At 39.2% G+C, this 21,229-nt stretch overlaps 1 protein-coding gene across 1 annotated transcript in view; it reads right to left on the bottom strand.

The window, feature by feature from the left end:
• The window catches only part of EXT1 (exostosin glycosyltransferase 1), a 327,031-nt gene that overhangs the window by 47,082 nt on the left and 258,720 nt on the right, over positions 1 to 21,229 (bottom strand). The gene's annotated exons all lie outside the window — the stretch shown is intronic.

Genomic DNA, 21,229 nt, shown 5'->3' with positions numbered 1-21,229 from the left:
AATGGAAATAATAATAGCACCCTACCTCCCTGTGAGGTTAAAATAATGATAATAACTATAAACACTACATAAATATTAGCTGTTAGATATTATTATTATTATTATTATTATTATTATTATTATGTACTTATTGTCTCCATCTAGTCAAATTTAAGCTACTCCATAGGAGTAGGATTATTTTGTTCTTTATATTTGTAGCTCTAGAGCCTGGCATAATAAGCATTGGCTCCAAGGCAGAAGAGCTGTGAGGGGTGGGGAACTGGGGTTAAGTGATTTGCCCAGGGTTATGTAGCTAGAAAGTGTCTGAGGGCAGATTTGAACCCAAGATTTATTGTCTCCAGGTCTGGTGTTCTATTCCACTGTGCTACCTAACCTCCCCCCAGTCATTAGTTCTTAATGAACCTTTCTCTTAAAATAAGGATTTGTTAAAAAATCTAACATCAATACTAAATATCAGTTCCAATGCCAAATAGCAGTAAGGATGAGGTAATTGAGGGTGTGACTTGACCAGAATCATACAGCTAGGAAGTCTCTGTATTCACATTTGAACCCAGGACCTCCTGTCTCCAGTCCTGGCACATTATCTACAGAGCCCCTTCGCTGCTCCAATAAATGCTTTTTGATTGACTGACTTATACACTTGAATCAAGTTGATAGAGACCAAATCTGTACAGTTCTCCCTCTCAAAAAGGAAGTCAGTTGTGACAGGCCCAGCAAACATTAAAGATTGAGTTGGATGAAACAGTTATAATATGCTTTGCAAACAATATCATCTGACACAAGTCCAGTGGCCGCCACTGCAACAGCTTGGGCACCGGCGTCTGTGTCTCAGAAGTTGAGTTTTGTTGTGACAGCAAAGGAAATATTCTCCCTTTCTCTTCATATAAAATAAAAATTTAAAAAAACACCATCCTTTTTTCGTTGGTTTTTAAATGCCATTTCAGTCAGTCACAAAAGTCTGTGAAAGCTAAGACAAGCCTTGTTCTCCCACAAGTCACCCCTTACATCCCCCACCCCTCAAAACACAGTTAAAACCTACTCGAGGAAACCTTCACAGTAAGCACAAACAACATTTGCTCCTTCCTCTGAGCCAAAGTCTCTACATTTAGCTAAGAACATTCAGCAACACGAGAAAAAATCTTCCTGTAACAGAACAGTTTGGATTGAGGGAGAGAGGAAGAAGGAAAAGGCAGGGAAAGAGATGGAGCCTTAAAAAAGGAGGGAGGGAGGTGATGGGGAAGAGTAGGGGCGAGAAATCACTTGGGACTCAAAAAAAAAAAAAGCAAACAGCTTCTAAAAGCACTTCTTGAGAGCCACCTTCTTCCTCATGTTGATGGAGTGAAGTTAGTCAAGTTTAAATCCCTTCTTTTCATTTATGCCCATCCCTTCCAAACCACTCAGGGTAAACAACTCAACTGTTTCCAGTTCATTAGGAGATAATCTGAGTTTTAGACAAGCCTGTTAAGTGTAGATGGCCAGGGTCCCGCAAGGGGAATGTCTGTCTACTCAGCATCAAGATTAGCCCCTTCCCCCTCATTTCTGAGAGCCTCCACAGTTCTACAGGCAGGTGCTACTTTGACAGTAACTTATGTCACCCACACTTTCTGACTCTAATTGTCTAATTTAATCATAGCCTAAAGGCAGAGGATATTCTTTCCTCCTGTTTTTGGGGGGTATATTGATATATACATTTATATTTTTAAAGTCCACATCTATTTTTATATTCTCGCACAAACTAGGCATATGGGAGTAAGCCAATTTTCAATTATAAACCCGTCATTAGGAAGAGACATCTTGCAAAGGCCCATTTGCTTAAACAGGCGTGTACAACTAATTTGCACAAGAAAAGGTCACTGGGAATGGATTAAGATTATCTCCACAGAGAGTAAAATAAAAACCCTTGCTGCATTAATTAAACTACAAAATAGACTTCAAAGTGGATGAGATTTTTAAGAGGGATCAAATTTAGCTAAATAAAAAATATTAAATTACAGAGGTAATGGTTTCTTTTCCCATCTTTAAACATCAGTACAATAATTGACAACCAGCCTCAAGTTCAGCTCCTGATCTTGCTGGGATACCTATACAAACTGTGGAGAAGGGGGAGGGGGAGAAATAAAGTTTTAAACTGAGTGTGTGGTTTTTTTTTTTTAATCTAAAGAAAGGTCGAAGACTCTTCAGAGTACATAGCATGACAGCAAGGTTTAATAAGTGCTTAAAATAGAAACCCCTGAGGGACCAGCATAGAAGGTCCTATATCCCCATCATTAGCCAACTCAAAATGTAAAACTCGATTAATGTTCTCAACTGCGACAAGTCCTAAAATTGCCAGTTTCAGAATTTAGGAAATATGGGGGGAGAAGGAAAGGGGAAAGAGGAAGGAGAAAAAGAATACTGCTAGGAACACTTCCACATAGATCTGGAGATGAGAGACTTCACAGGCCTTCTGGTACCACCCCCTGACTTAAGGGGAGAAACCGAGGCCCCAGGGAAATAAAGTGACTTGTCTATGGCTACACAAGTAATAAATATCAGAAGTGGAATTTGAACCCTGGCCTTGTGCATTTCTTTTCCAAATTAATCAATCACATAATGGTAATTTTGAAAACATTAAATTTCATACTAGCAATTTTTGTTTCCATTGCTGTCTGAAATTAATAAACAGGTTATATGTCCATTTTTTTCTCATCAACAACCGACATTTTTGTTGCTGCTTTATATCCAAGGATCTATTGGGATGGGGTGCCAAACCTAAATACCCAACACAGCAAAGATATGAGATTTCGTTGGAACAAAGAAAGTTATGTGAAGTTCATAGAATTTAAGTGACTTGCCTAGGATCATAGAGCTAGTAATTGCCAGGGTCCAGATTTGAACCAAATCCAGCATTCTTTCCCTGAGATTTATAAAGACACAGATACAGTGTGAAGAGACAGCAAGTCTTTGCCCAAATCATGAAGTCAGTTAATTATTTTCCTTCCTTCTCTTTACTCCCTTCAGTCTATCAGATGCCTTCTCCTGGGTCCAGTTCCTACTGGGGTATAAATAAAGGTTTAATGTTTTGGAAAGGAGGGTCTTCTCCTTTTCTTCCCATTCTTTTATAGTCTATCCTTTCTTCTCATCTCTACCTGGAGGCTTTCCTGGCTTCCTTCAAAAATAAGCTCAAATCACACTCCATGAGTCCTTTCCTGATGCATTCTCCCTGTCCTTAACCCCAATGCTAGTACTTCCTTTCTGAAATTATTTCCCTTTTACACTGAAATGATTTCTCCTTTATATATCATAAACTTAAATAATAGTAGCTAACATTTAGAAAGAGTCTGAAGGTTTGCAAAACCTTTTACATGTTATATTATCTCATTTGATCTTCTCCACAATCCTACAAGCTATTATTAGGGTTATTTGGATGTCATCTCTTCCATTAGAATGTGTGGTACTAAAATTTAGGACTAGGAATTAGACTTTTATCTTTTCTTCTTTTTAATCTCTAGGGTCTAGCAGAATGGAATACACACAGTAAGCACCTAATAAAAGCTGGATGACTGATGAACCTCCTAGGCAGGCAAGTTGGGGATTTTCTGGGAAGTCCTTCTCTGTCCCCTCCCTCTGGCCCTTGCTAGCTGGGCAGACTTTCAGCAGGTACCAGATTCCCCTCCTCCCTCACGAATAAAGGAAAATGTGGCAAGCTGCTTCAGAAAAGGTGGCTGACCCCTGATCTGACACCATCACTTTAGAAATCACTGGCTGCTTAAAAGTATATATAATTAACTAATGCACATGACAGTCTTAGCAGGGAAGTAAGTAGATGAGGGAGGTAAGTAATCTCAAAGAACTTGCAGCTTTAATTAATGAAGGATTTTTATTACCCATTTCAGGTGGGTATTAAGATCTCCACTGTACAGGTGGTGACACAGAGGATAGAAGAGTTTTAATAAATGACTGCAAAGGCTAATGCAATTAAGCCGTACGGCCCTGAACATAACCCAGAAATAGGTCCCACTTCATATACAATTCTCTCCCAAAAAAGTTGTATTCATATGATATACTAGTGTGTCCCCACTTAAAATGAGCCTCTATAATAATACATAATTAATCCTCCCTAGAAATATAAGTGCTATGATGCCTGCAGCAACTTCAGTACTGTTCTGGCTGAAGGGGAAAATCCCAGCAGAATGAGGAGAAAAATAAATATTCACAAGGGCAGAGCCAAGGGGAAAAAGCAGAACCAGCCCTCAAAAGAGAAATGACAGCAGACACTGTGACTCCTGACAGAAAAGAAATTTCCTTTTTGGAAGCAAGCTTGCTGTCTTACTATGAAAGACTAAAAGCATAGTGTTTTACTCTAGTTTTAGACTACAGAAACGGCCTAGACAGAAGACCTGGGTTTGAGTCCTGACCATCTATCTACTAGTGCCATGTGGTATCTATATCTCCTGGAGAGGCATCTTTTGCCCACTACAGGACCTATAAACTTGCAGCCTTAGTTGCTATTTCTTTTCCCCCAACCCTCACATTTCTCTTTAGTAGACGCTTTTAACTTCAGGTAGGTACATTAATCTTTTAACAAACCCTTTGATAACTATTTTTCAATGTAAGAGGTTTCCTTTGTAATTCCATGTTTTATTTTATGCATTCTAAAATGTTATTCTGAGGGAAGGTTCATGGGTTTTACCAGGCTGCCAAAGGGATCCAGGTCACACAACAAAAGGCTAAGAATGAGCCCTGATCTACAGTGATTGCTTCCCTTTACTTTTCTCTTTAAAATCTAAAATAAATTACAGACAATCAGAATCATCCCACCATCCACATACTGAGCTACAGGCAATACCTGGATATCAAATTTCCTCAGAAGTCCTCCAGTCCTAGGTAGGTATTCTAGGTATTATGGGCTGAGAATCCAGGCTGTAAGTGAGTTTGGACTCCCTTTTCCTTGCCTCCCTTTCCTTCCCTCCTCCCCACTGTCAGCAGGGCTCCTGATTTGCTGCCACCTCCCTGGATGCTATTTACTCCTCAGCCCGAAGGTCCTTGCCATTGGGAGGTGGTATGACTCTTTCCCAGAGCTGGTTCTCCACAGTTAGCTTTGCCTGCTGTCAGTGCTGCCTAGGCTCCAGGTAATGCTCTAGGATTAGAAATTCATTTCTTTGTAATCCTCCTCAGTCGGATGCTTCCAAGCACATTCTGTGCCCTGATATAGGCAGACTTTGCTAAATCAAGTCAGGTATTTATCTTTACCTTTCTATGGACTCCTATGGGCCCTGGGTCTGATGCTCTACTTTTAAACTCCTTTAAAATTAATTTATTTATGTAGATACTGAAAAAGAAGCCAAAAGGACCCCAGAAAACACCTGACATCCCAGGATGGAGCCTTAAACCTCTGGAGGAATCTTTACCATCATCATCAGTAGAGCAAACAGTTATATGATTATGGGTTCGACGAGCTCTTAACATAAGTCATCTCATTCAATCCTCACTGAGAAGTAGAAGCTATTATTATCATCATTTTACAGAGGAGGAAACTGAGGTTATAAAAAGAAAAGAGTAGCTTGTCCAGGGTCACACAACTTGTGTCCATGGCTGGATTTGGCCTCCAATCTTCCCCATTCCAAATCTCACACTGTATCAAGCTTGTTAGAAAACATACGAACTTCTAACACATTTCAGCTCTCAGTAGCAAACACCTCTGGAAATATTAGATGTGAGTTTACACATCTGGGGTCAAAAAACTACCTAGCAACAATTATCATTAGGAAAAATGACTATGGGTCCAGGTCCAGAAGGGAATGGCAAACATGGGGCAAGCCTTTGGGGATTGGAGGGTGGAATGGATCTAAGAGACAAATAATAAAAGAGAACAATAATTTTTTTTAAAAAAGGAAAAGAAACCAGAAGGTAAGAAACACAAGGGTCAGTTCCTGCGCCCTAGGATAAGAAGTCTCCAGGTCATTATCTTACTGTAAACCTCTCACTGGCCCCCTCCCAGTCACTGGCCTGCTGCCCTACATGCAACAAGATCTAGAAAGTTGTGCCAAAGTACACCCAGTCCTACAAGAGGATGGGGATACCACAAACAGCCTGTGCTGAGGAGGAAGTTGTTTCTTAGAGATAGGAAAAGCCCTGGAAGGGTGCCATTGCTGAAACTTGCCCCAATGTGTTCCTTCTTGAAGCAGCCACAAACTCAAAAGCTCCTCAGGGTGACCACTAATCCTTTGTGGCATGTTCAATGCCTGTCTATGTGCATGGATTGGGAAGAAGAGAAGGGTAGGGAAAAAAAAAAGATGACAAGTGGAAAAGGCTGGCTTTTTCTAAACAAGGGAATTTTAGAATTGTGGCATTTCAGAATTAAAAGGGGTCCTTAGAGTTCATTTCTACTGCTCTCATTTGATAGGTGAAGAGACTGAGGTCCAAGGTTACTTGGCCAACAAAGTTTTATTCAAATGCTGCCTCCCACAGTAATTCATATAGTAACCCAGTTATGCAAGTCTCACCTTCCAATTAATAATGTGTCATCCCACTCTTGATTTTTTTTGCATGTTAGAGGGAAAAATACAATCATATTTGTAGGGTCATTTGCTTAATCCACCTCCATGAATACTTGCAGATTGAGACCAAACCTTCCCAGCTGGGGAGAAGCTTTCCGGTTTTTGTTTTTTTCTAGAGTGGGAAGTGGGTTCATCTTTCCTTACACTTTCTCCAGAGAGTTCAAGATTTGCTTGGAAAGTCAAAGATTTGCAGCTCAATGACTTCCCTATTACCCCCATTGTGATTTAAAACCTCCCCACTGGCCTCCAAAGATTATAAAGACAATACAGTCCAGTTTGTAATCAACTCTAATTTACTCACAGCTTAAGTTAGGAAAACTGCTTGTGTAAGGTAGAACTGGGCTGAAAACCTGGTTCTTCCATTTTAGATAGTCAATTTTTATGTGACCCTGGACAAGTTACTTAATCTCTCAAGTGTTCTAGGCCAGAGATGGCAAACTCAAATAGAAATGGGGCTCATTAAACTACATATAAGGACCTCTGGGGGTTACACATTGGCTTAGAAATCCGAATACTAACAGTATCTATGTTCCATTTTATTTTTACTTACTTGGTCTAGTTATTTCCCAGTTACACTTAAATGTGGTTCATTTGTGCCTAAGGCCTATGCCTTCTGCAATAGGCAACTCTAAGACCACAAATAGTAGAGAACATCCAGACCTGCCTTGGTAGAGTTTCACTACCCACAGTTCCCCATACTAATGATATTGCAGGTCCCAGCCCACACTTAATCGAAACAGTCTTTATCTCCTTCTCTGAGAGCTAAGGAAGGATGAGGATTTCCATTTCCATTTCTACCCCACCTTCTGTAGCTTTCACTACTGAAATGGTTTCTGGAAAATTATTAAAAAGAGAAAACGAGGCCTAGCAAGAATGTTTTTACTGCTTTCCCACTTGATCCATCACATTCTTTCTCACAGTGCCAACTTCACTCAACCTTGGGATTAGGTGAATGCTTGGAATTCCAAGGTCCCTCTTCTCTAGACCAGTGCAAGCTGTAGATCTGAGATGCCTGGAATGGGGGGTTGTGATTAATCTTGCATTTTCCCCATTCCCTGTACTTAAGAGATTAGAGACAGTGAGGTTCCAGTTATTTTTAATAAAAATGATTATTTCTACACACTATGCTTTTGTGCCCCTTTTATACCTTACCAGCAGTGAATCCACCTGCTAAATTAAATCCCACTGTGACTAGTTACTGAGATGGGGGAAGGGGCTTTAATATGGTACACATCAGAGTATCTAGTATCCTAGAGCAGGTTTAGAAAGAAGTTCAATCTTCACCCCAAACAAACAAAAAAATTTTTTAAGACTGTGGGTATAGATGGTATTGAAACAGCACAAAACTTATTTGGTGGAGGCAGCAGGGTAGCTCAGTGGATTGAGAGCCAGGTCTAGAGATGGGAGGTCCTAGGTTCAAATCTGACCTCAGACACTTCCCAGATGGGTGACCCTGGGCAAGTCACTTGACCCCCATTGCCTAGCCCTTACCACTCTTCTGCCTTGGAGCCAATACACAGTATTGACTCCAAGATGGAAGGTAAGGGTTTAAAAAAAACCAAACAACTTATTTGGTGCTTGCCTCTCTTTTAAATAAGGATTAAAGGCACCACATTGTAGCCCACAGAATGTCCCATTTGGAACCTCAGGGATCTGGGTGTGACTCCTGCTTCTGAATTCTCATTTATGATCTCAGACTATGCACTCCCTCATTATAAAATGGAATAAAAACATCATGAACAGGTTAATTTGTTTGGTGTTTTTGATATTGATTTTTTTGTTTATTTTGATGATTTATTCTAGTAAGAGGTAGTCCTATTAGCCAGAACTATCAACTATATCAAGCTAATTTAGATTTTTTTAAAGAAATTAAGTCGGTTACTCCTATCAATAACATACAATTACTCATCCAAGTTAATCATTTAAGAATAACTTTGAAGGAAAGAATATGCTCCATTAAATAAGCATATATTTTATGCTGAAGAAGAGTTGTTAGAAATCATGGGCTTTCCTCTCCCTTTCTGCGAGCTAGCTGCAGTTCTTCCAACCACAAAACGAAAAGGCTCCTGCCATTGTCTTTACTACATCAAGACCACCAACAAAAGGAACAGGTAAATTTTGGAAAGACCTACATGAAATCATGAAGAGTGAAATGAGTAGAACCCAGAGGACATTATATACAGCAACAGAAATATGTCAAGACTGACGTGTGTATATCCACCTCCAGAGAAGAAACTGATAAATAGAAATAAGTGAAACAGTTTTATTTATACATACATCTTTTCATCAAATGATGCCTTCTCTAATGGGGAAGAAGGAAATTTGGGTATTTAAAAACAAATACATAAACTTAAATAAAAAATTAAAGAAATTATATTTCTAATGCTTGTTCTATAGGAGTGGTCCTTGCTGTCTCTGATGATACACTGAGGGCGACATAGTGAGGTTCTGTGGAAAAGAACTGGAGTCAAGAGACCTGGGCTGGGCCTGGCTCTGCTATCTGTGTGGCCTGAGAAAAGTTACATCCCTTCTCTGGGTTTGCTTCCTCATTTGTAAAATGAAAAGCAGTTTGTCTAAGGTCCACCTGAACTCTAAATTCTATGACTGGGTTTTGCTTAACTTTTGAGAGATTGTCCTTGGTAGGAAAGGGTTTGTCTGGGTATTTCTCGGGAAATATCTGTTGTGTCTAAACAAAATGTATCAACTATTTTGTTTAAGTAATTTTATACTAATATGTGATATAAAGAGCTATTATTTATGAAACACTTTAGAGCTAAGACTTGCCATTTATTTTTTCATCCTTACTATAATCCTTCAAGATAGGTGCTATTGTTGTCTCCATTTTACAGATGAGGAAACTGAGGCACACAGGGGCTTTGCCCAGGGTCTCACGGCTATTAAAGTCTGAAACAGAATTTGAATTTGGGCTTTTCTGCCAAAGTCAAGAAGGCCATTTAATTGCCCCCTAAGTATTATATCCAATGGACACCAGAAAAGAATCGGCTGGCAAGGTTACCTTGTTAGTCAGGCTACTACAAGTTTCTCCCAAGTGGGCAACCTGCAGGACAATGTAGTAGATAGAGATGAACTTGGAGTGAGGAAAACCTGGGGTTTAATATCACTTCAGATATTTACAAGCAGTGAGACCTGAGGCAAGCTATTTCCTCGTCTGGACTATGAGATTACAGCCAATGGCCATTAAGGACCCTTCTAGCTCTAAGTTCAGGATCCTACATGTTCTATTCTACTGTGCTGCATTCCACATCAGATCTGAATACTGCCAAGATTAGTTGACCCTTTTCTTTTAATAGTTGCTGCCAAAACATCTTCACCTGTAACACGTACACCTGAATGACATCATGCCGGGGGATCTCTAGAAGAGGCAGGAAGAATGCCTTCTTGGCACAGACTGCTCTGTTCTGTCGTGGCAGCCTGAGTGAGTTACATCCTGCAGGGGATGTCAAAAAGACCCTGGAACTGTTTTCTTCCCCCTTTTTTTTCTTTCCCTTCTTAAGCCAAAAAATGGTCATGGCACACAACCAAAATCCCTCCACTACTTTTTTGGTATTCAGAAATACAGTGCTTTTTCCAGAAGAAGCATCTGGATTAGCTAAATTGTTACCAAGGACAGTTATTAAACACACATGATACTGCTGGGCTAAATAGCTTGAGACTGTTGCCTAGTTTTCCTTCGTATTAGATTTCAGCCATTAACCAATCAGCCAGTTTTCAGAGTATGAATTCTTAATGCAGACGGCTCTGAACCGTTGGCTACAGAGCCCCAAAAAATAGACCAATTTTGTCACATGGAACGTCTTGTTGCTTGGTTTCCATTAAGGTATCTTGGCTTTTGGATAAACTGTCAAGTAAAACTTGGCATTAGAAACACAAAGTGAGTAACTTCCTTTGTAGAGAACTTGACAGCTCAGCTGTGTGTCAAGCAGATAGCTGCCTAATAGGGATCTCCAAAGGCTAATGCATCTTCCTTGGAAAGTTGCCGTTACCACAGGCTGCCTTTCTTGGGATTTGGGCTGGGCAAAATAGAGGGATGATCTTTACTGGGAGGGAACATACCATTGGCTGGTAGGTCATGTCCCTCTCCACAAAGTGTTGGTTTTGGAATTAGAAAAAGTTTTGGAGGTGCGAAAACATAATTGGAAAACTTTTTTTTTCTCCCTGCTTAAAGGGCTAATTGATTTCACAGGTGTTTAATTATCATTTGCTGTGAGATAATACCTTGTAGTGCCATAAAAAATGGATTTAATTTTCAAGTGCTTGCAAAACCAGCACCAAAGCCAAGTTCGAGCTAAAGCTAGATAATTATTCTATAAATCAAACACACTGCCTCCTTTCTTTGAAATTTTTAATACTTGGCTATAATGATATCTGACAACCTTGAAACTAACATAAAAAGGATTTTTCTGCCAAGTGCCAAGAGGCAGTCATTGGAGTATTTCAGTCAGTCTGGTTCATTAATATTGAGTCGGCCAGCCAGGGGACCCTGGCTTCAGACTTCCAAAACATGCCAACGTGTAAAAGCAGTAAGGTAGAGCAGGGTATTGTGTTTCCTCTAGACAGCAAATGACCACTAAACTCCATAGAGAATTAGAAACTAATTCCCAACCACTCATACCACAAACTCATAACCAAACTAGCTATACCATCCAGGACTTTGACTTGAATGTAGTACATATTAAAGGGGAGTCATCTTCATCATTGAACACTTGCCTATCTTGGGTCTAAAACATGACCTCCGTTCCTTCTAAGAGAGAGTGAAAGAAAACAAGAGAGGAAAGAGGAAAGAATTTTGGGTTTTTTTAGGTGGAGATGGAGACAAACTATAGAACTGGGTAAAGCACCTTCTCCTTCCTTAGGTAGGTAGCCAGTGGATAGAGTGCTGGGTTTGGAGTTAAAAAGTCGAGTTCAAATCCAACTTCAAACACTTATTAGCTGTGTGTTAAGATGCTTAATCTTCATTTACCTCAATTTCCTCAACTGTAAAATGGAGATAATATGAGCACCTTGCTGTGAGGATCAAATGAGAGACTATTTGCAAAGCATTTAGCATGGTACCTGGCACATAGTAGGAGTGCTAAAAATGCTTATTCCCTTCCCCCTCTCCTATCCCCCAAACTCAAGACCGATGTTCCCTCCAACAATACATATCACAACTCTGCTAAGCCTTCTCATCAGTCATTGCTTTCCAATGTCTGCCACAAGTGGTCCAGCTGATATGCTGAGGAAACGTTTTTGATTTCTCTTGAAGGCTAAAGTGGAGAGGACACAGGGCTCCAACAATTACTGAAGTGTCTTTGTCCATGACCAGCCTGTTTAGTTTTCTGATTATCTATTTCTTTGATGACATTCTTTACTCTATTCTTCTACTTAGCATATTTTTTGTTAGGTGTTTCAGTAGGTTCCCATCTACCATCAACCTTTATTGCTCTCTGAGTGAGGCCCATTTTAAATACCCCAGATACTGTAGGATTCTATGACTTATAGTCATACAAAAATACTGGTAGAATTTTTTTTAACACTTATCTTCCATCTTAAAATAAATTCTGTGTATTGACTCCAAGGCAGAAGAGTGGTAAGGGCTAGGCAATGGAGGTTAAGTGACTTTTCCAGGGTCACACAGCTAGGAAGTATTTGGGACCAGTTCTGAACCCAGGACCTCTCCTCCCTAGGTCTGGCTGTAAATCCATTGGGCACCTAGCTGCCCCCAAAACGTTAATATTAAAACAATGTGGCTTCTTTCTAGGGAGTTTAGGGGCAAAGGAGCTTTCTAATTTCCCTGAAGACATTCAGTGGGGCTCACCTCAATGGACGTTTATATATATGATCAAGACTAACACATTCATAGACAAAGTCTACAGGTTATCCATCTGAATGCATGTCATGATCTATTTTTTATCCAGGAAGACTTTCCGGTGTGGATGAGGAGGCTAAACACTTGCACAGTGATGAATCACATCTAGAAGTCTCCACGATATTCTATGGCTTGTCTACTGAGACTATCTTGTCATCTGCCCTACCACCAGGCATGTATCAAGTCATTTCCCCCCTTGTTCTAGGCTTATCAATCAAATAATTGATTCATTCACTCATTCATTCATTTATTCATCTGTTCCTAGGCAGAGTAAGATATGCATCATGGCCATTCACTTCTCAACCCTTATGAGTACATTTTCCAGGTTTGATTCAGTCCCAGGCTCTGGGGAAGGATCACTGATTCTCTAAATAATCATATTTTCACAGTAATTAAAAGCCAAATCCCCAAAGTCCCTAAAAGTGACATGCAGTTCAAATGCACTTTAGCCCTTGGACCATCTCTATAGGCAAGGTGATACAATGTTGGGAAATGCTATGCACTTTTATTGGTGCTGCTGAATTTGAGAAAGAAGCAGTCCTGCTTGGAAACAGTTTGGAGAAGGGAAAAAAAAAAAGAATAAACAGATCCTTTTCACATGGCAATTTTTGGGAACTGGGCCTCTTTACTGGGAATAATGCAAAGCTGGAGAGTGTTTGCCATTAACACCTGCCATCTGCTCTAACCCAACTCTTGACTCCTAGCCACCCAGGGACTGTGATTCAGGAAATCTCTGCACACAGGTGTCCTTCCTTCTGTTGCAGAGCAGAGTCTTTCCCAGTGACTTCAGGAGCAGCTAAAGGGAGAAGGCTGAATAGGGGGCTTTCAGTTATTCACGTATTAGTTGGATTAGGAATCCTCACTACAAGAAAATACATAAATGGTATCTACGAAATAAAGATGTCCTTTGCACTTCTTTGCTTCTTATTCTAATTTTAGGCATTGCTGGTTGTACTTTAGCTTTATTGTAAAGACTCAGAATTTCACTAGCTTCAGTAATCTCCTCAATGGTCAGGGATTGGAATTCTTTTATACTTTAGTAATAATGATAATAGTTAATATCTGTATAAGGGCAGGAAGGTGGTTTGGAATCAGGAAGACTCATTTTCCTGATTCCACATTTGACCTCACCCACTAACTTGGTGACCCAAGACAAGTCATTGAACCCTGTTTGCCTCAGCTTCCTCATCTGTACAATGAGCTGGAGAAGGAAATGGCAAACCTCTCCAGTGCCTTTGCCCAAAAAACCCCAAATGGGATCACAGTCAGACATGTCCGAAACTGAAAATACATTTGTATAGTGCCTACCATGAGCCAGACACTGCATTATGTACTTGACAAATATTCTCATTTGATCTTCAAAAAAGCTCTGGGATGTGGATTTTATTATTATAGCCTTATTTTACAGATGAGGAAACCGAGGCAAACAGTGACTTAATGGACTTGAACTTAGATCTTCCTGTCTCCTGGCTTGGCATTCTGAGTCACCTATAATAGAAGGTATGGCCAAAATTCATCAGCTTTTGGTAATAAGGTTCTATAAATCTTGGTAACTTGGTCCTCAGACAATAGCTACATATGCCATTGTTCAAAGTAGGTAGGTCTTGCCAGAATTTATACTGCACTAGCATGGCTTTAGAGAACTTCAAATCATATCCATGCTACACTGAGAGAAAGGAGAAGGGTTTCAGTGGCAATAAGATAATGATAAAAAGCATGCAACAAAAATTTCAGAGCATCATAGGCACAGCAAGAAGGGACATTAGAAGTCATCAAGGGGGGCAGCTGGGTAGCTCAGTGGAGTGAGAGCTAGGTCTAGAGATGGAAGGTCCTTGGTTCAAATCTAGCCTCAGATTCTTCCTAGCCATGTGACTTTGGGTAAGTCTCTTAACCCTTACTCCTAATCCATTAAGCCACCTAGCTACAGCCACTTTGGCAGTCTGATGATGCCTATGGACCCTTCTAAGAATAATGTGTTTGAATAATTGAAAGAACTGATAGATTTCAGCTAGAGGTGAGTGAAAATAAAGATGTATGTTTTTCTTCCTTTCAAGGGTATGGATGTCCTATAATCTATCCACAGATTCTTGGAGGAATGGGTATCTCGTGTCCCAGATTAAAAACTTCTGTTACAAAATAACTTACTTTCAATTTTATCAATAAGACCAGACAGAGTCCTTTGTCAGAGCAAAGAGAAGCAGGTCCTCTTCAATTCATTTCTAGTCATTGAGTAAGAGATTATTAAGTGCCAGATACTGTGTGCTAAGGATGTGGATGCCAAAAAAAAAACAACCCCAAAAAAATTATGGAATCATACTTGACTGAGACTAGATTTTTTAAAAAGTACAATATGAGTAAATTCCAGAAACAACTTAATTCAACAATGTTAAGAAAGCATTTAAAATCCAAGCCTGAGGTCAGTTTTGTCTTGTTTTGTGTTACCGGATGAGGTAGTGAGGAGATGAAGGACCTTTATATAAATTGGCAAAGAGTACATTCCTAAACACTTCCTCTTTACCCTACCCATGCCTTTCCTGGAGTCTGTCAGTGATATATTCACCCAACCTGAGTCGCCAGAATACAAACATCTGTATCCCAAATGGTGAATTCAGTGACTGAGCTTCCCAGTGTCACGAGTGATGCCCACTGAGCCCTTAGCATGCCAATCCTACCGGGTACCCAGTACTAAATGTGCTAGCAAGCTGATACATTATTTACACTAAGGTATTCAGACACAGTATCAAGAACATAAAACATTCATCCACAAAGGGACCACTTTGTTGTTTTAAAATAATTATGTTTCTTTAAAGAAACCAACAAATTCCTTTGTCCCCGAATTATTTATTGAGCTTAGTAGCCAAGTGGATTTTTTTTTTTTTTGGCGAGGCAGCAAGATTTCATCAGACTTGCTAAAATTAAGGATAAGAAATGGAAAGATAAAGCGAGAAGGGTAAAAACTGTGTGTGTGTGTGTGTGTGTGTGTGTGTGTGTGTGTGTGTGTGTGTGTGTGTGTGACTTCCCAGTGTTTCACTGCAATGTTTTTAGAACCAAAATGCTTCATAAAGTTCTTAGTGTTCAAATTCTCTTCATCACACTTGGCTTACAAAATTCACAACCCTTTGTAATATCAGTAGAACACTATGGTTATGTAGCCAAACATGCAAAGTACATGCTTAAGAATCTGATAGCCAAAATCCAGGTATATGTTCAAATAATTCTCCAGACAAATAAAATTGAATGTGTCTTTCTCTACAAGTGAGAGTTCTAGGATTTATTTGCACAAACATGATTGTGATCTACAGTGGTTAGCCAGTGACATCTCAAAGGCTTTTACCGGAGGTTAGCACATAGTATTAAGTGTGTTTATTGTGTTAAATTTAATTAAGACTTTATTTACAAGTAGCTGTAGTCATTCGATACAACCAGTAGATGGGGCACATCCACATGGCAAGTCTTTGGGCTATCAGACTCCCTTTCCATTCTGCCTGATCTGAGGAAGCATCTCTCCCTCTGATGGGTTAGTAGACTTCTCTTTGTTTTAGTTTCCTTTGGGAGAGCTTTAGAGAAGATACCTGTACTACTCTCACAAAACAAATAAACATTTTAGGATTTTAGAGAGTGAAGAGATAAAAGGAACTTTGGAGTTCATCTAGAAGAAGCCCTTCAAAGTACAGAGAAGGAAATGGGGGCCCCAGAAAGGTTAAGGGACTTGTCCAAGATCATACAGGTAATAAATGACAGAACTGGAAATGGAACCCAGTTCTCCTAACTCCAAATGCAATTGTTTTCTTCACTATACCATGAAGTTGTCCTATTATTTTTCTAAGTTCTAGAATTCCCTCCTTTCACACTTAAGAGGCAGGGGACTACCAGAGGTGGACATTGTAGACAATGTCAGACTTGATCACTACACTTAATTTTTACCCTTTTACTTCTGTTTCTCATGGCTATAAGGGATGAGTCAATTCTGCAGCAGGGAAGAAGCATATAGAAATATACTAATTTATATATTAATATAAATATATTAATGAAAAATTATAGGAATGAGTGGTGGAAGAAGGAATTTACTTCTTTCAAAAGACTGTCTTGTTTGTTGAACAGTCCTGAATCTCACAATTCCCTAACATGTGGCATGAAAAGTACCAAAGGAGGTACTTTCTTCACAATAAGCTTAAGATGGGGATAGAGGAAGAGGGAGAGAAGGAATTATCCACTACAGTCAAAACACGACTTTTTATTTGCCAGTGAAAAAATACAATTAGACAAGCATGTACTAAGCCGCAACTCAGGTGATGTTCCCTATAGGCACCAGGGAACAAAGGTAAAAATGAGAAGTAGTCCTTGTCCTCAATCAGCTTACAATCTGCTAGAGAAGGTGGGATATTACACGATCTCAGATAAATAAGTAGAAGATAATTTGAAAAGGGGAAGAACACTAACATTTAAGAAGATTGAGAAAGATGGTAAAAGAGATGAGGCTTAAGGGAAGCCTATAACTAACAGATGAGAGGCAAGGAAAGACATGAGCACAGATATGGAGGTGGAAGAAGAAGTTCTGAGTTCATGGAATAACAAATAGACTAATTTGGCTGGGATGGAGAAGGGTGATATGGTACCATCTCTGTGTTATCTCTAGATTTGGTATAGTGATAAAAGGATTTCCTAGTGTCAAATGGTATTTCCAACGGTAGTAGCCGCAACAACAAAATCAAAAGTTGACATTTATACAGTACTTAGCTTTGTGAAATATCTTAAATTATCCCAATTGAGATATTTTATTTGGAAAGAACTCTAGTGATCTTTTGATCTTACCATGCATTTGAAAGAATAGAAGCTATGGATGGCCTGCAAAGATCAAGTAACTTGATTCAAGGTGAAGGTGCTAGTAAATGGCCAAGATAGAGATGGGAATCTAATTCTTATGCCAGTTTTCGTTTGGCTACATAGTTTCTAATGGTATAAAAGAAGGAATGAGTGAATGAGTGAATGCATGAAGAAATAAAAAACATTTCTTCAACACTTATTTTGTTTCAAGTCAGGAATATAAATATAATACATTCATTTTATATTTTTTATTTACTTTAGTAAAATGTAATAGAAGTAATGTGAATATCTATCCCTTATGTTGGTGCTTATAGTAAGTTATCAGAGCAAATCTAGTCATTCATTTAATAAATTCTTATTATCATATGATCCCTAATGTAGGAAATACACAGTATCTCATATTCTTTTGTGGGTAATGACACACAAGTCCCTCCTTCAAATAATAATAGCTCACAGTTTATTCAGGGGGAGATGAGGTATATGCATGAAAAGTTCAGCAATGCAAATCTTAATAATAATAATAATATAATAAAAGATAACAATAAAACGTGTTACAAGGCAGAGAAAGATGGTGCCCAGTTTATCTGTCATGAATTGGAAAGGTAGTATAAGTACGGAATGATTTGAGGAAAGATCATTATGAAATGAAATACACGAGAAGGCTTTATGGGAGACCTAGGATTTGATCTGACATTTGAAGGACGGATATACTTTAAATAGTTAAAGGCCAAGGGCGAAAAGGTCAGAAATAGATGGGCAGGAAGAGGTGTTGCAACTAGTGAAGTTCTAGGGAGGTAGATTTCATCTTCAAATAAAAGAAAAATTTAACAAGTAGAATTACTGAAAAATGAAATGGTTTATGTTGGTTAGATGTGGGATGGAGCACAGCAGAGGGAATGTAAAGAGCTTGAGTCAGTTAGCTTAGGTTCAAATCCTACCTCTGATACTTATAACCTGTGGGAGTTTGGCAAGTTACTTAACCCTCTTGGCCTCAGTTTCCTCATCTGTAAAATGAGAGATTTGGGCTAGATGCTGCCTAAGGTCCCTTCCAGGTCTAGATTTATCATCCTAAATATGAATCTTAGTTCCTGAGTCTACAATTTCTTACCTATAAAATGAAAGGTGTTGGACTAGGAGGTTCCCTGAGATCCCTCTAACTTGGAACCTTCCGTGAAGAAGGAATAGGTATGACATATTGAAGGGAAAGCAAATATACCAATCTTTGTCACATATTCATGCAATGAGGGTGAAAAAAATCTACTTAATATTAATATATTCAAAGTTGTGCAAGAAACTTTGATAAAACAGCCATCCCTATTGCATCTGTTTTCTGGAGAGAAAAGTGATAGAAGTAGCACATATAAAGTAACCTGCAAATTGTCACCTCCTATAGGGTGAAGTTGAATTATCATATGTCATAATAAGCAAGTAGACTTGCCCACACCCCTGTGCTGGCTTACATGGGCATTTCACAGCTTCCAAACGAGCCTGGGTTTCTTGCACCAGAGCCCCAAAGGACAGTAAATCAGAGTGCGATCTATCTCCACAAACTTTCAGGCAGATGTTCTCCCAGTGCTTGCTCTCCCAAGTTCCAGATGGTTGCAGATACCAACTCCTTCCTTCTTCAGCCTCTTGGATCACACTTCAGACATGTCAGCAACTCTGGCTGATACTGGTGGCTGAGAGACCCAGTTACTTAAAAGGTCCCTTACAACGCAGTGGCATTTGATTCATGCATGTGAGAAACCCATCAATTGCAGGAATGTATTATATCACCCACAGAATTTTATTACCTGCATCTATTGGTTTAATGAAGCTGCTTTGCATTCTAACTTAAGTGTTTCTCCAACCAGTTAACCCACTGCTTGCCAGAATGGATTCATATCATCACTAAAAAGGTTTTAATCTCTGAGAATGGTAGATAGTGGTTTAAACTCTCAGAAACCGACATATGATTAATATAAGAATCGCAACAGCCCTCTATCTCCCCCACTCTTTGCTTCAATATATTAAAGGATCTGTGATTTCAGATGAGCTATATTTTGCCCTGGAGCAGGCAACATGGAATTGGGGGAGGGGGGAGGGAAGCGAGAGCAAAGTTCTGAGAACTTCCTATTTTTAAATGATTATGATTACTTACAAGATGTTAGTTCAATGTATAAGAATCACTCGCAAAGCCCTAGCTGTCCAATTCTAGTTTTGGCTCCGCACAGATACAGATTACAATTGTCCACATCTTAGTCAAATAAGCTTCATGAGTTTTTATGCCTAGGTGCCTGGGGAGGCAATAATCCCCAGTTGGTCACCTGCTGGTGACAAGCCTAACTGAACTTGGCTTCAATGTTCACTGATTGGCAATTATACAGTCAAACTGGTTCCATAATCCAAGCTCAACTTGGTAAGATTTGCTGCAGCTTATTTTCACTGGCATAGACTTTGAGAAGCAAGGGTCACTTCATAAGCTATGAGGAAACAGTCTAGGACTACAACAGAAGCTTCTACTTCACATGCTACAAAAATCAAGCAGTCAGTAAAGCCATCAGCGAGTCAGGGGCTGTCTACTCCAGGCATATGAAAACTTCCCCAGGTAGAAGGGCAAATTAAAAAAAATGTTCTCATGGTCATGCAGGCAATCAAACAAAGCACTAGGGAGTGCTTAGAGCTTGGTTAGACATCTAAGAAGCCTGCATCCTGAGCCATTACCAGTCATCTTGGCTTTTGTCTTGCCTTTGGACTTTGATGACTCTGAAAGAGACAATGAGGCTGATAACTTGGTGAAACTCTGCCCCACTTTAATCCAATTTATTCTCAAGTCAGAAGCTATGTGATGTCATTTTGATCCTCTTTGAATCTGAAGGACGACAACCAAATATGTATATACAAGATATATTCTGAGTAAATGAGAAGCGAGCACAAAGGTGAAAGAATAAAGGAGTGGGGAGGGGATGAGGGGAGAGAGATGGCTGGAGAAGAGACAGGAAAAGTCTCTTGGAGAAGGTGAGATGAAGCCAAGAAAGGTATGAAGCAAAGAGATTTGCCTATAGGCAACCTATTCTCATATCAGAGAAAGGGTTTCAATTTTGTTCAACTAAATAAAAAATTCTCTTGAAATCATCATGCGCATTAAGGGCATAGAAAGAGACAGCACTTGAGGATGGTAGATAAGAAGTCTTAATTAAAGATTTGGACAAAGTCACTCAGCTTAGCGTATTCTACAATTCTACCAACTTCCCAAAAGAACTGATTCTAGGCACCACAATTTGCTAAGTGCTTGCTACCTATAAGATGCTGTTACATAATTAATAAAATAATAACAAATAAATAATTCACATTCATAGTGGCTCAAAGTTTGCAGAGCTCTTCTAAATTATGACTTTCCACATTAAATTTTCAATATATCATGGATCAGCAAAAGAAATTAAATGGGAATTTTGGGGAAAGTTTGCAGAAGCCACCAATGATACATAAAAGTTAGTAGATGAGAGAAAAAAATTCAGAAACTCAGAAACGCATACTTAACACCAAATTCACAATTAGGTACCACAAATACTCTATGAAGGAAAAAGAAAAAAAAATCAGATTTCTTCTCTAGTACAAAAGAAAGCTCCTTGAGGGCAAGAAATATTTACTTCACTTCTGTTTTTGTTTCCTTAGTATGTAATAGACACTTAAGTGCCTGTTGATTGATTGATTAGAAAAACAAGTAGGAAAGGAAATGGAATTGATGGGCAGAACTTGGGGAGTGGGGCAGAAAGAGGTTCTTAGGTCCAGCAAAGAAGAGTGCCACATCTTTTTTTGACACTGCAGGGAATTGGGCAGAGTGTGAAGGAGAACAGGGAGATTTACAGGAGTACAGGATATCTTCTCTTGCCTTGGTCAATTTATGCTATGAATTTACTGCCTTTTTAAGTCTTCCATCTTAAAAGCAGAAGATCCTTTTTATTAAATTGAGTAGAAAGGGGATGGATGGATGTGATGACATGCATGTGTGAGGTGT

Source organism: Monodelphis domestica, chromosome 3 (assembly GCF_027887165.1).
Source record: "Monodelphis domestica isolate mMonDom1 chromosome 3, mMonDom1.pri, whole genome shotgun sequence".
In the NCBI taxonomy this organism is placed as follows: domain Eukaryota; kingdom Metazoa; phylum Chordata; class Mammalia; order Didelphimorphia; family Didelphidae; genus Monodelphis; species Monodelphis domestica.
Note: the sequence above shows the minus strand (reverse complement) of the source record. Positions and strands in the feature narration are given on the sequence as shown.